Below are 14,378 nucleotides of genomic sequence, written 5' to 3' on the forward strand. Positions count from 1 at the left end.
TCCATAATCTAATGATTATTACTCAGGGTTAATCATAAAACACTTGAGATGACTCTGGACGTCCAGCAGCATTCCATAAACGATTGATGTTGACTGTTAGGAAGCACTGAATTCTTGCTTGGTTCGTTCATTTTGTAGCACTACAACCACGAATTGTGTAATTATACTAAGAAGACACACATATCCGAAAGTATCAGCAATCTAAGAAAAGTTTTGAAGATTGAGAGATTTTATAGGCTGTATTCTCATTGTTGGCAGCATATGTAGAGTTCTTGCACCATGTTACCTGTGGGAATGGGAGACGTATTGGCAGGTGTAGAGACAGATGAATGGGAACGATTCCGTAGACAAGCAAGGCTATAACGCACTAGGCAAAGCTTCTTCGGTAGCCAATAAAAAAAATTATGTATTGTAGTCCGCGTACTGGGCCGCTGTGACAGCTGTGCCATTTGTGAGCAGGTTGTCGTGGAGAACTAACGTGGCGCCCTTCAGTGTCCGTGCACTTGCTGATGCAGCAAGATCTTCCTTGCATCCTAAAACAAATTTCATTATGACTTTCAGCAGCTTGTAGGACTTCAGAGAACTTCTAGTTCTGGAGGAACGTAATATAAGACTTCAAATTTACAGTCATGTCTTTCTGGCGCATTATTTTGTGAACCACAGCATGCATTTATTATGACAATTGCAAATTCATCTCGAACATCCATTGGACGATGAAAAATTCTCCGTTCTCCCTTTATTTTCCCAGAATGTGTTCTATAAACATTCTAGTCCGAGACAGCCGGTTTTTAAAGGTTCTTTTATTGTTTGTTAAAACTTCTTCCTCCATAAGAACGCATTACATTTTCAGATATACCTAATGACTCATCTACAACAAAGACATATGGCATCGCTACTCCCTTGTTTGATATGGGGCTTTTCTCCGATATTTGTAAATTTCTTACTATCGAGATTTTCATGCAAAACAAATTGTGTAAAAGTAAACGAGGCGCTATATTTTCCTTACGCTTCATCATCTATGAAAGTGAGCCTACAATCCGCAGTGCATAAATCAAGTAAAACGACGGAAAAATAATTTTTGTAATTGTAGTAAAGTATGTTTGTGATGAGAAAAAAGGCATACCATATTCCACGTCCATCTCGCTCGACCGATCGGTCACGACTGACCGTCATCTGGCTGAGTAAACTGAATGCTTAACATTGCGGATGCGTAGTGTATTGTCGCCCAAACTGCTTGAGGCTGTTTGCCTATAAGCACATATACATTTGATTTGTTACGCTGAAAATCGAGTAAAGCTGAGCTCAACGTGAAAGATTGTTTCAACACTATTCAGTGCATTACTAGGCACACTGGTGTGCCATTGACTTCCTTCCACCTTTGAACAAATACATTTAGAGGGTATATACATTTCGAAACATACTCCGAAATATATTGCAACTTGACTTAGCATTATTGTAGTTGTTATAGGTGAAAGAAGATGTGAGAACAGAGAAAATCGTAGGACCAACTGGGAATCGAACCCTAAGCCTAAGTTTTGTAGTATGGAACTTAAGCCACTGAGCCACAAAGCAGATTTCTGGACAAACATTAATAAGTTATTTATAAAACAGAAACTGAGTTAAGGGAACAAATACTAATTCTGTACATGAAGTAAACAAATGAAATGTAGTGGCATTGCATGTTATTCGTTATGTAATTTATAGATAATTTATTGGCGGATAAATATGTTTAAATGACCTACTTATTCGAATAATCATCGAGACAGAAATCTGTTCGAATAATACCACTCTCATTTCACCACAACACCTTTCGTTTTCTTTCTGTTTCTGTGCATATTATCAAATGTAATGAGTCCTACCAGTTCACTTGCTAGATTTATTCACGAAAGCCTACAGTGTATCTGATTTGAGCTTTTTTAGTTAATTATAGACAAAATTGAATATTATAATCTATTGTCGCATTCCCAAAGTAAATATTTTTAATTTGTTCTGATCAAAATTTGATTAAACGCCAGTGCAAATTGAGCAACTGACTGAAAGCAAGCAATGTGCGAAGGATCAGCGGGCTTCCTAAGGCTCATGTAGAGACCCCTATTTCAGGTAGAATAATTCTTGCAGGTGTTCTAATGAAGTTAGGTGGTTATGGCATTTTTCGTGTTATAAAGGTTATTTCTTATTTGGGTTTAAAGTTTAATTATTTTTGATCATCTTTAGGTTTATCTGGTGGGGTTATTTTTAGATTTATTTGTTTTCGTCAGGTTGATTTAAAGTCTTTAGTCGCATATTCTTCTGTTGCTCATATAAGAATGGTTATTGGTGGATTGATAACTATAAATTGGTGGACTCGCCTTCGGCAAAGTCCAAAGGAGTACGGTTAGTTTTGACTAAACAAGAAGCAAAGCAAGCTAAAGCTAAAGGAAAAGAAATAATAACAAATCAACAATAAAGCTGATAATTTATAAAATGAAACATGTTAAAACTACCAATTAAAATAATTAAAGATAATAAAATTAAAGCTAAACTAACTTCATACGAAATTGTTTGAGCAACAGAAAACCACCTGGCTAACAATTTCTCTCACAGTGTGAGGCCAACCACTGTGGGCACAGCATAACAGAATCTGCAAGTCTGGACACATCACCATGACCTGCACGATTTTCAAGTGACCTAAGGGAAAGTGGTCCAGCACGTCTGAGTCCTGTGCATCCATGTGGCAAGAAGGTGCTGCTCATGTATCAAACTCTGCATCTGGTCCCAAAGGAAGACACAAAAGCATGTCTATGTTGGGACACTTTGATGTGGCCATGTACACTATCTCATATTGGTAATGCGATAAGATAGGAGCGCATTGTTGCAATTTCTGCACAGTGCGATTCAGAATGTGCTTGGCTGGCTTGAAAAGTGATTGCAAATACTGGTGGTCACTGACATAGGAGAACTTTCTTCCATACAAATACTTATGAAGTTTAGTCACTCCATAGATGATGGCAAGAGACCACTTATGAGATTTAGTGACTCCATAGATGATGGCAAGAGCCCTCTTTGTACTCGTGAGTACTTGTTCTGAGCTTTATTAAGCAATTTGGAGTGCAGGCTATCAGTTTGTCAGCAGAATCCATCCTCTACGACGGTACAGCACCAATGCCATACAATGAGGGATTCATGACTAATACTAAAGTTTGGGAAAGATCGAGATGAACTGGGCAACGATCACTGAGCAAAGTGTCTTTGAGTCGTCGAAAAGAAACGTCACATTCCTGGAAATACAAAAAAAAAGGCAGCTTCCCTAGCACTGACTGTAGTTCAATAACATTTCTTGGAGATCTGAGGTTGCAGCTGCGTTGGATGAACGCCTTGAGAATTAATTACATGCCCCAAGACCTCAGTCTCAGTGTGAAAGAATACACACTTGTCTCTATTGTGTGATTTATCACATAATCGAAATTTAGCGGATTTCTTTTAGTACTCATGTGAATAACTTCACACTTTTACTTATTCAGGGTCAATTGCTACTTTTCACACCATACAGATATCTTATCTAAATCATTTTGCAATTTGTTTTGGTCGTCTGTGGACTTTACAAGACGGTAAATGACAGCATCATCTGCAAACAATCTAAGACAATACTGAGCTTGTCTCCGATATTGTTAATAGAGATCAGGAATGATAGAGGGCATATGACACTGCCTTGGGGAACGCCAGATATTATTTCTGTTTTACTTGATAACTTTCCATCTATTACTATGAACCGTGACCTTCCTGACAGGAAATCACGAATCCAGTCGCACAACTGAGGCGATATTCTATAGACATGCAGTTTGGTCAGAAGATGCTTGTGAGGAACGGTTTCGAAAGCCTTCTGGAAATATGAAAACATGGAATCAATTTGACATCCCCTGTAGATAGCAGTCATTACTTGATCAGTATAAGAGGTAGTTGTGTTTCTCAACTACTATATTTTCTGAATCCTTGCTGACTACATGTCAGTAAATCATTTTCTTCAAGGTACTTCATAATGTTCAAATACAGTATATGTTCCAAAATCCTACTGCAAATCGATGTTAGTGATATGGACCTGTAATTCAATGGATTACTCCTACTTCCTTTTTTGGGTATTGGTGTGACTTGAGAAATTTTTCAGTCTTTAGGTACAGACCTTTCTGTGAGTGAGCAGTTGTATATAATTGCTAAACATGGATCTATTGCTCCTGCTCCTGCTGGCAGCTTGTAAAAATATACAACAAACGAACAGTGTACTCGCCTTCTTAGCAGCAGGAACATGAGGTACTCTGTCACTGACAGTCTATCCGACACTGAGCTATACTAACCAAAACAAACAAAACCCTGTATGATACGAGAGTCGATATAAGTGTCAATAGCAATGACAGTATGGTACAATACACTGTTATTAAAATAAAAGCTTGTGCATAGCAAGTACTCAAACATGCAAGAAATTACAAAAATAATCTAGTAACTATATAGGTATCTGTAAATAAATAAGTCACTCCTGTTGGAAGCTCATAAAAATATACAACAAACGAATGGTGTACTTGCCTTCTTAGCAGCAGGAACACAAGATGCTCGCTTACTGATGGTCTAACTGTTTCTTTTTGAAAACCAAAATTACAAAAACAGTGAAACAAACTGCAAAGAAAAAGAAAGGAATAAAATAACTTTTATATCACTATATAATGGAATCAGTGTCTGAAGAAACTACGGAATGTAAAGTTCAAACAAATATCTATGTAATGACAGATGATGAAGATTTGGTGAAATTTTGTATTAATGGGAACAAAAAATATTATCATGAATGTCTGAATGTCAAGCTGATGGTTGTGGTTGGACATCAAACAGAATTATTAGATAACAATAAAAAGTTAATAATGATGTTTTTAGTTGCCAATAAAATGAGCATAAACACACTGTTGATAAAAATATGGACAGAGCTACAAAATATAGTAATTTTTGTGGTTCTATTGATGAAATGCTTGAAAATTTTAAGTTTTCAGTTGTGGTTAATAATACTACAAAAATTGAGACTTAAATTATTGTCTCCTTTAATGTTGACTCATTTGAGGAAGAATGTGAAGTACATCCATTAAAATAATAAATGTAAGAGAGAAAAGTGCAGAAGTTCATAATATTTTACAACAGGTGGAAAGTGCATGATAGTTAACCACATCCAGAAAAATCGTATGTTGAAAAACTGAAAGACATATTCTAAAATGTAATTACGAAGTCATTAATGATGAAGAAAAATCGAGTCAACAGATGAACAATATATATGTTTAGGAGATGTTATTAGTCACAACAAAACAAAACAATTTCACCAATATCATTTAACTTGTAAATGTATAAAACCATTATGCAATAAATGTAATTTACAACTAAAATTATATTGTTTTTTAACAATTTATTTTCATCCTTTTTCAGTATATAAGCCACATGTGTTTGCAACAGAGCTTGTTTATAATGAAAAATAAGTAAATTAAATAACAGATAATGAAGGTCGATATGTTAATTTTTGAAAAAAAACACTGTAAATTTGAAAATTAGATTTACTAATGTAATTAGGTTTAGCGCTTCTTCACTTAATAAATTGCTATCCAATCTAAAAATATTTATCTAATAATCTAGTAGCTGAAGAAGATATTTGCCTTTTTCATTCAGTGAAGAACTGAAACAATTATAAAAAACATGGCTTCTATGAAAATGAGAGTTTTATAATAAACTAAATGAATGAAGTATTAGTGATGAAGAATACAGACATGTGAGTTATACATCCAATGGTATAATTTCATTGTTAGATTCAATAAAAGTAACAATCTCTTCTTTGAGTTTTTCACACATTTTCATAAATTCTTCATATTTTGGTACATCTAGACATTTAGAACATACATATAGATGTTTTATTTAACAACAATTTAACGTACTTTTAACTAAAATAAAATTAACAGAAATTAATGTTTTCATCTTCACAAACATTCTCTCTATTGTTGAACATCTGATTCAGTTTAATAGAACTTTATCATGTTTATTTTCATTTTTGAAAGGATTTCTTAGTTTTGTTTGTATCCTCTTATTATATACCTATATACTTTATCTTTTTTAAATACTATATAATTTATATTCTCATATACTTATCAATAACTATTAACAAATGGGTAGATTATTTCAATCAAGTGGTAATCCATCGATTCTAAAAATGTGTAATAATCACAAAATTTCTATAGATTTTTATGTGGATAGATGTTATAAAATTTCAAGCAAAATTTAAGAAAATTATTTGATGAAACTATTATAAAGATTTCAAACTGATCACTCAGTATTATGAATCTCATAAAATAATATGCATGTCTTACATTTTTAACATATTTCTCCTAGTTAATTCTTGTGGTAGTATATAGATGCCATTCTATCGAAATCCCCAGCTACTTAACTCATTAATTATTGTGAAAAATAAATTAAGTAGATATAGTAAATAAGGATGTGCTTATATCATTGCACTTATATACAATTACAATAATGTCGAGGATGTAATTGAAAATATATTTATAGACATGAATGGAATCAGTAACCTCTTTTCATACTTAATTTTAAAAGATATTGTAGATGAACCACCGAAAATATTTCCATTGTCAACTAATGTCACTGAGATTTAAGAAATAAAACAGCCACGACTTATTTGATCCAAAGTTGTTTTTGAATGCAGCAATGCCAAAAACTATGAAAGTAGTGACACAAAATGTGAAATTAAATAATTGACTAAAAGAAAGTTTAATACTATTTCATGAATATTTAATGAAATCAGATTCCAAAAAACTATGTAATTTAATATTCAAATATATAAGTATATAATCAGAAATGATAAAGATATAATGACAGCTTATAAAAATGGAAGAAACAAATAATATAACAAACGTCTGAGTTTCTGGTTCATGGTCCTGTTTGGACATTAAATAGAATTATTGGATTAGATTTGCAAATTAATGAATATATCTCATCAAAAGTTCATCATTCATTGCATTACTAGAAACAATAGAATGTCATGTTAATGGAAAAGATACTTAATTAAAAATATTTTGTTATCAATAAAATCAACTTTGTATACTGCAGAATGATATATTGACAGAGTATCGAACTACAAAATTTTTTGATTGACATTGTGAAATACTCGAAAAATTTAAACTTTCTCTCGTTAAAAATATTACAGAAATTAATACTAAAAGTATCTGTTAATGTTCATTCGTCTGAGGAAAAATAACAAGTATATCTGTCGAAGTATCAAAATGTTAGAAAGAAAAACATGTCAGTTTTGTTCATGAATGATGTATACTCACACTGTATTGGATAGAAAATTTATCTAGACTTGTTTAAGCTCTAAGTCCAGAACATCAAGAATCCAAAATTATTTCTGATTTGTGTTATTTACATTTAAACAGTAAGGAAAAAGTGAATATACAATACGAACTCTTTAGTTAAGTAATCAATATAAACTGAATAACCAGAGAAAAGTTCATATATAAATTTAAAAAAGTCATCAACATACACAAGAAACTCCATTTGTTAATTAAGCTGATTTTGGAATATAACTGTGGAAATGTATAATTTCCAATGCATCCCAATGAAACATCAGAAACTTGAACCAGGCGGTTTTGTCATCTCATATATATGTTATTGGTTAATAATAAAATCTAATTATTTATCATGGTCGAAAGTGTCTAAAACTTTTTTAAAGGTATGATGAAAAAAATTGGAGAAACTAAAAAATGTATTCCAAGATTGAACCAATCAAACCATTATAGAATGAAGAAAATTCAAGTAGTGATAGAAGTTAAACATGTTAATTATTTAGATGCTATTTTCACACGGAAAAAAGTACATCATCATGATCATGTAATTAATTAATATATAAATTTTTCATGAAATAAATTTAGATTTATTTCTTAGTTTAGATTTATTTCTTCTTCACTTGATAACTTGTTATCAGATTTAAAAAATCTTTAAATGAAAGGTATTAGAAAATTTTTTGCACAAAACCTTGTCAATTAGTAAGTAAAAAACTGGTTTATCCTAGTGGCTGAATGGATAATCGGAAAAATATGAAAACACCCAGTTTCTATGAAAACGAGAATGTTATAATAAACTGAATGAATTACTTCCATATTTAACTGAGGTGACTGAGAATCAAGAAGTAGAATAATTATTCATTAACTAATTTAAAACTTTAGAAAAGCGACTAGATTTTATACATTTTAAAATGAACACCAACTTGTTACATGTATTATTAGATATAGATTTCATGTTCTGGATATTTAATGGAATCAGATTCTGGAAAGTCTATTGAATTTCAATATCAAACATATAAAAATACATTCACAATTGAAATGTATTTGATGAAATTTTATAAAAGTGTGAAGAAAGATATAGTATGACAAATGTCTGAATTTCATGTTCATGGTATTGGTAGGTCATAAAAGAGATTTATTGCATTACAAGTAAATTTAGTGAATATATTCCAGCAAGGGTCAATTATCTATTGAATAACCAGAAAAAATATAAAGACCATATTTTGAAGTAAATAATAATGATCAGAATGTTTTTATCAACGAAATCAATATTATAATCTGTTTATGAAAATATGGTCAGATGTATAAAATATAAAATCTTTTGTGTTGCAAAAATTGTGTCTAAAATTTAAGTATGTATTAATGTTTATTTGTTCGAGGAATAATATGAAGTATCTACATTAAAATAACCAAGCCTGAGAAAGAAAAACACAGTAGTTAATCATATTTCACAGTTTTTGGACAATGACTTTGTTGTTGGATAAAAGACTTGTTTCACTTGAAATAACATAACATTAGGTATCATAATTCACTTATGAAATGTGCTACTACATAAGGAAAAATTGAATATATGTACACTGAGTTTTTCAGTTTAGAAACCACTATAAGTTCAATGACACAAGAAATTCATATACAGGTTTCCAAAATTATCACTATACAGAAAAAAATTCATTTATTATTTATGCTAAATTTGAAAGTTTACTATTAAAATTGATAAATGTCAACCAAATCCAGAAAAAACATCAAAAACGAGAGATAAGTGGTCTGTTTTAATATATTAAGTATATTATTACAAAAACCTAGCTATACAGGGTGGGGCAAATAAAAGTGGCCCAGTCATTTTGAATCCATACGTGAAGGCTTTAATGGAAAAGGAGAACATCTACAGTTAGCACGAGCATGATAGAGCGGTTGTCCATGTAGTCCACTCAATCTTGGATCACATTTACACAATATGTATGCCTGACAGAGATGTTAGCAGAGGTCAGTCTAGTTGCCACTGCAGCTGGCCACATAGGTCACCTGATCTGATGGTGTGTAATTACTAAAATTAGAATTTTTTTGCAACATCTTTATTTATTTAGTAATTAAAAAATGTGTTCATCCTTATGATTCCGTGGATAGCTGGAAAATTTTGAAGAATCACCACTTACAGGGTTATTACAAATGAATGAAGCGATTTCACACCTCTACAATATCTTTATTATTTGAGATATTTTCACAATGCTTTGCACACACATACAAAAACTCAAAAAGTTTATTTAGGCATTCACAAATGTTTGATATGTGCCCCTTTAGTGATTCGGCAGACATCAAGCCGATAATCATGTTCCTCCCACACTCGGCGCAGCATGTCCCCATCAGTGAGTTCGAAAGCATCATTGATGCGAGCTCGCAGTTCTGGCACGTTTCTTGGTAGAGGAGGTTTAAACACTGAATCTTTCACATAACCCCACAGAAAGAAATCGCATGGGGTTAAGTCGGGAGATCGTGGAGGCCATGACATGAATTGCTGATCATGATCACCACCACCGATCCATCGGTTTTCCAATCTCCTGTTTAAGAAATGCCAAACATCATGATGGAAGTGCGGTGGAGCACCATCCTGTTGAAAGATGAAGTCGGCGCTGTCGGTCTCCAGTTGTGGCATGAGCCAATTTTCCAGCATGTCCAGATACATGTATCCTGTAACGATTTTTTTGCAGAAGAAAAAGGGGCCATAAACTTTAAACCCTGAGATTGCACAAAACACGTTAACTTTTGGTGAATTGCGAATTTGCTGCACGAATGCGTGAGGATTCTCTACCGCCCAGATTCACACATTGTGTCTGTTCACTTCACCATTAAGAAAAATTGTTGCTTCATGACTGAAAACAAGTTTCACACTGAACGCATCCTCTTCCATGAGCTGTTGCAACCGCGCCGAAAACTCAAAGCGTTTGACTTTGTCATCGGGTGTCAGGGCTTGTAGCAATTGTAAACGGTAAGGCTTCTGCTTTAGCCTTTTCCGTAAGATTTTCCAAACCGTCGGCTGTGGTACGTTTAGCTCCCTGCTTGCTTTATTCGTCGACTTCCGCGGGCTACGCGTGAAACTTGCCCGCACGCGTTCAACCGTTTCTTCGCTCACTGCAGGCCGACCGTTGATTTCCCCTTACAGAGGCATCCAGAAGCTTTAAACTGCGCATACCATCGCCGAATGGAGGTAGCAGTTGGTGGATCTTTGTTGAACTTCGTCCTGAAGTGTCGTTGCACTGTTATGACTGACTGATGTGTGTGCATTTCAAGCACGACATACGATTTCGCGGCTCCTGTCTCCATTTTGTCTCATTGCGCTCTCGAGCGCTCTGGCGGCAGAAACCTGAAGTGCGGCTTCAGCCGAACAAAACTTTATGAGTTTTTCTATGTATCTGTGGTGTGTCGTGACCATATGTCAATGAATGGAGCTACAGTGAATTTAGGAAATCGCTTCAATCATTTGTAATAGCCCTGTATATCAATATGAAATTTTATTATAAAATGAATGGACATGATGTTAGCAATGAAGGCTATAAGCACATGAAATGTCTTTACAGGTATGCAATGGTATCATTTGATTGTTATTTTCAGTAAAAGTACACTCTCTTCCTTAATTTTTTTCCACATTTTCACAAATTCTTGATATTTATTTGCACCAAACACCGGAATAGCCATATAAATGTTTAATATCCCCCCAGTTCTGATTGTTTTTTAACAAATGAAGTAAATAAAGTTTAATGTTTTTTTTTCACAACCACTTTGTCCTGTTATTGCACATATAAATAGGTTCAGTAAAGTTTTATTATGTTAATATTATTTAGGAATTTTTCTTTTTCATTCCATTCTATTTGGATTGATAAGTAATAATTAAGTTTTAATAAATGTGTGTGTGTTATTTCAATCTAGTGGTAAATCATTGTTCCCATGAAATTGTAAAAATCATGATACTTCTACAGAGCTTTCTATATACCTTAATACCGATGTATCATTAAATTTCAAGCAAAATTTAATGATATAATGTGATAAAACTTCAAAGAAAAACTCAATTATATAAATGTTACGAAATGAAACCTATAATTTAAAATCAGTACTATGAAATTCACATATATTCACATATTTTATATTTCATATCAAACAATTTTTAGCAGGTTTATTTTTCATTTTTTCTTATTAATTCTGTCTATAATATATGGATGTAATTTTTTCAAAATATGATCAATTTCTTAATTATTGGAAGGAAATAAACTATATGTATACAGTACACTAAAAGTGCTGAATTTATTGACTTTATAATTAATTATAATAATTTCAATGTAAATATTTATATTATATTTGAAGATAGAACCGAATTAGTTAACTTTTTGAAACTGAAGGTAAATGACGAAATTGTAAAACTCATTGAAGACAAAACATTGAAAATTAATGCCATTAGCCCCTGATGAGATTGAGAGTTATGAAGTAGGAAAACTAATTCTTATCTAGTTACTAGGGCTCTCAGAAATCCACTATAAATAAAAATTTTGAAAACTGAACAATTTTGTATGATTATATTTCTTTTTGAATGTATTAAATCCAAATATTAAGAAAATAGTGATATGAAATTTAGAGTTATGCAACTTAAATTTTTGTTTTTTTTGTGTTACTGTATTTAAGAGCAGACTCTGAAAAAGGCATGGAATTTAAATGTTAATAATATTGCAATGCAATCAGAAATGGTAAATTTTTGTTCCAATTTTAAAGAGATGTTAACAATGAAATAATATCACAGATATCTGAATTTCAAATTCGTGGTTCTGGTAGGACATTAAATAGAATTCTAGGATTACAATTACAAATTAATAAAAATATTTCATTAAGCGTTTAGCATTTATTGAATTACCAGAAAATTAATAAATTCGTGTTTACGCAAATAATAATGATAGAAATTGCGAATCAAATTTAGAAAAAGCCAAAATTACACAAACTATAATTTTTCAGAAATTATCGTAATTTAGTAATTAAAGAAGGTTTTTATCTTCGTGATTCTATAGATAATTGTAAAAAATTAGAAGAAGCAGCGACTGAACCAAACCGAAATTTCTAAAAGGAACTGTATGAATCTGCTATTAGCTAAGATCATAGATTCGCAAATTACCTTTACACCCATCCAATAGTATAATTCTCTTGTTATTGTCAGTCAAAATCAAACAAACTCTTATTAAACATTTGAACACATTTCGTATTTCTTGATATTTAGTAATTATTATGTGTTTCTTGAAAAATAAAAATTTATGCATGTGGGAAAGAAAACATTTCATTTTATTATAATGTACAAATACATGACACTCTCATTATAAAAGGTTTATCTTGACCAGTTTCTCCTCAAATAACAGAACATAAAGTATAAAAATTATTGATTTGTGGTATGAGGAAACTATATTTTAACAAGGAAAAATTGAATATATAAATACTGTACTACTCAGTTCAGAAACCAATAAAAATTGAATTACCAGAGTATAATTCATATATATGATTTTTAAATTGTTAACATAAACAGAATCTTCCTTTTGTTATATATTATAATTATGAAAGATTAGTGTAAAAATGCATAACAGGCACCAAATCCAGAAAAACCATATACAATGAAGCATCAAATTTATGAACCAGGTAGTTTAGATATTTTTATAAAATAAGTTATTGGCATTATTATTTTAAGAACCGATTATATGTTTACAACGGACCTGTCAATAAGTTTACTAAATGTACAAAAGAAAAAGATGAAAAGTGAAAAAACATGTTCTGAAATGGGTCCAATGAAAGCACCGCTGAATGACGTGTGTGTGTGTGTGTGTGTGTGTGTGTGTGTGTGTGTGTGTGTGTTGGTATAGATGTCATGGAATTTTAAGCAAAATTTTTTAAAATAATTTGTTAAAATTTTATAAGTATATACAAAATGAACTATTCAGTATTAGAAACATCATGAAAAGAGATGTATATAATGAATTCCATATTGTGAAATTACTATAAATTCACAGATTTTATGTGTTTTGTTATATATACATACATATATATATATATATATATATATATATATATATATATATATATATAATATCTTACAAAGAGATTAGTGCGATTTATCGAAATACTATATTATTACTGTAACTGAAATAAATTAACTACATGCAGTTAGTTAAGAAGAGTTGATTTAATTGATCTTATAATTAATTATAGCAACAGTAAGGAAAATATTTTTGAAAAATTTATATATGAAATTTAATGGAGTTACTTGTATTTCACACTGAAGATAATGTTGAAAAACGCGAAAATAATGAAGACAAGACATTGAATATTATTTCCATTTGGAGCTGATGTGAGTGAGAATCAAGAAATATGAAAGGTAATTGTTATCTAATTAATAAAACTTTCGAAAATCGACTACAAATTATACATTCTGAGAATAGCACATACTTGGTCGGTACAATTCCTTATGAATGCATTGGAACCAAATTTATTTGAATAATTTATTGAAATTTAAAATAAATATAATTTTTTTAATACATAATAGAACCAGATTCTGAAAAAATTGTGTAATTTAAGTTTCAACCAAATTCCATTACAATAAGAAAGGATAAATGTTTAATGAAATTTTTATAATGGGAAAAAAGAAATAATATCATAAATGTCTGGATATCAAGTTCGTAAGTGTAGTTTTTTAATAAATAGATTTATTGGATTACAATGTAAAAGTAGTAAATAAATTTTATCTAGAGTTAATCATTTCTTGACTAGAAAAAAATAAGAAATCCTTATTTTAATCTAATAAGGAAGATCAAGAATCCGTTTTAGTTTATAAATTGCAATGATGAACTCTTGGTAAAAATAAGCACAGTCACAAAATATAAACATTGTTGTTTTGCTTTTGATGAAATTTTTGAAAATTTAAATTTATCATGCAAAACTTGAGTCTAGGATTAAAATATCTATTGGCATTTAACCAAGTAAGAAATACGTCTACTACATACATTAAAATAG

Source organism: Schistocerca piceifrons, chromosome X, assembly GCF_021461385.2.
Source record: "Schistocerca piceifrons isolate TAMUIC-IGC-003096 chromosome X, iqSchPice1.1, whole genome shotgun sequence".
Taxonomy (NCBI): Eukaryota; Metazoa; Arthropoda; class Insecta; order Orthoptera; family Acrididae; genus Schistocerca; species Schistocerca piceifrons.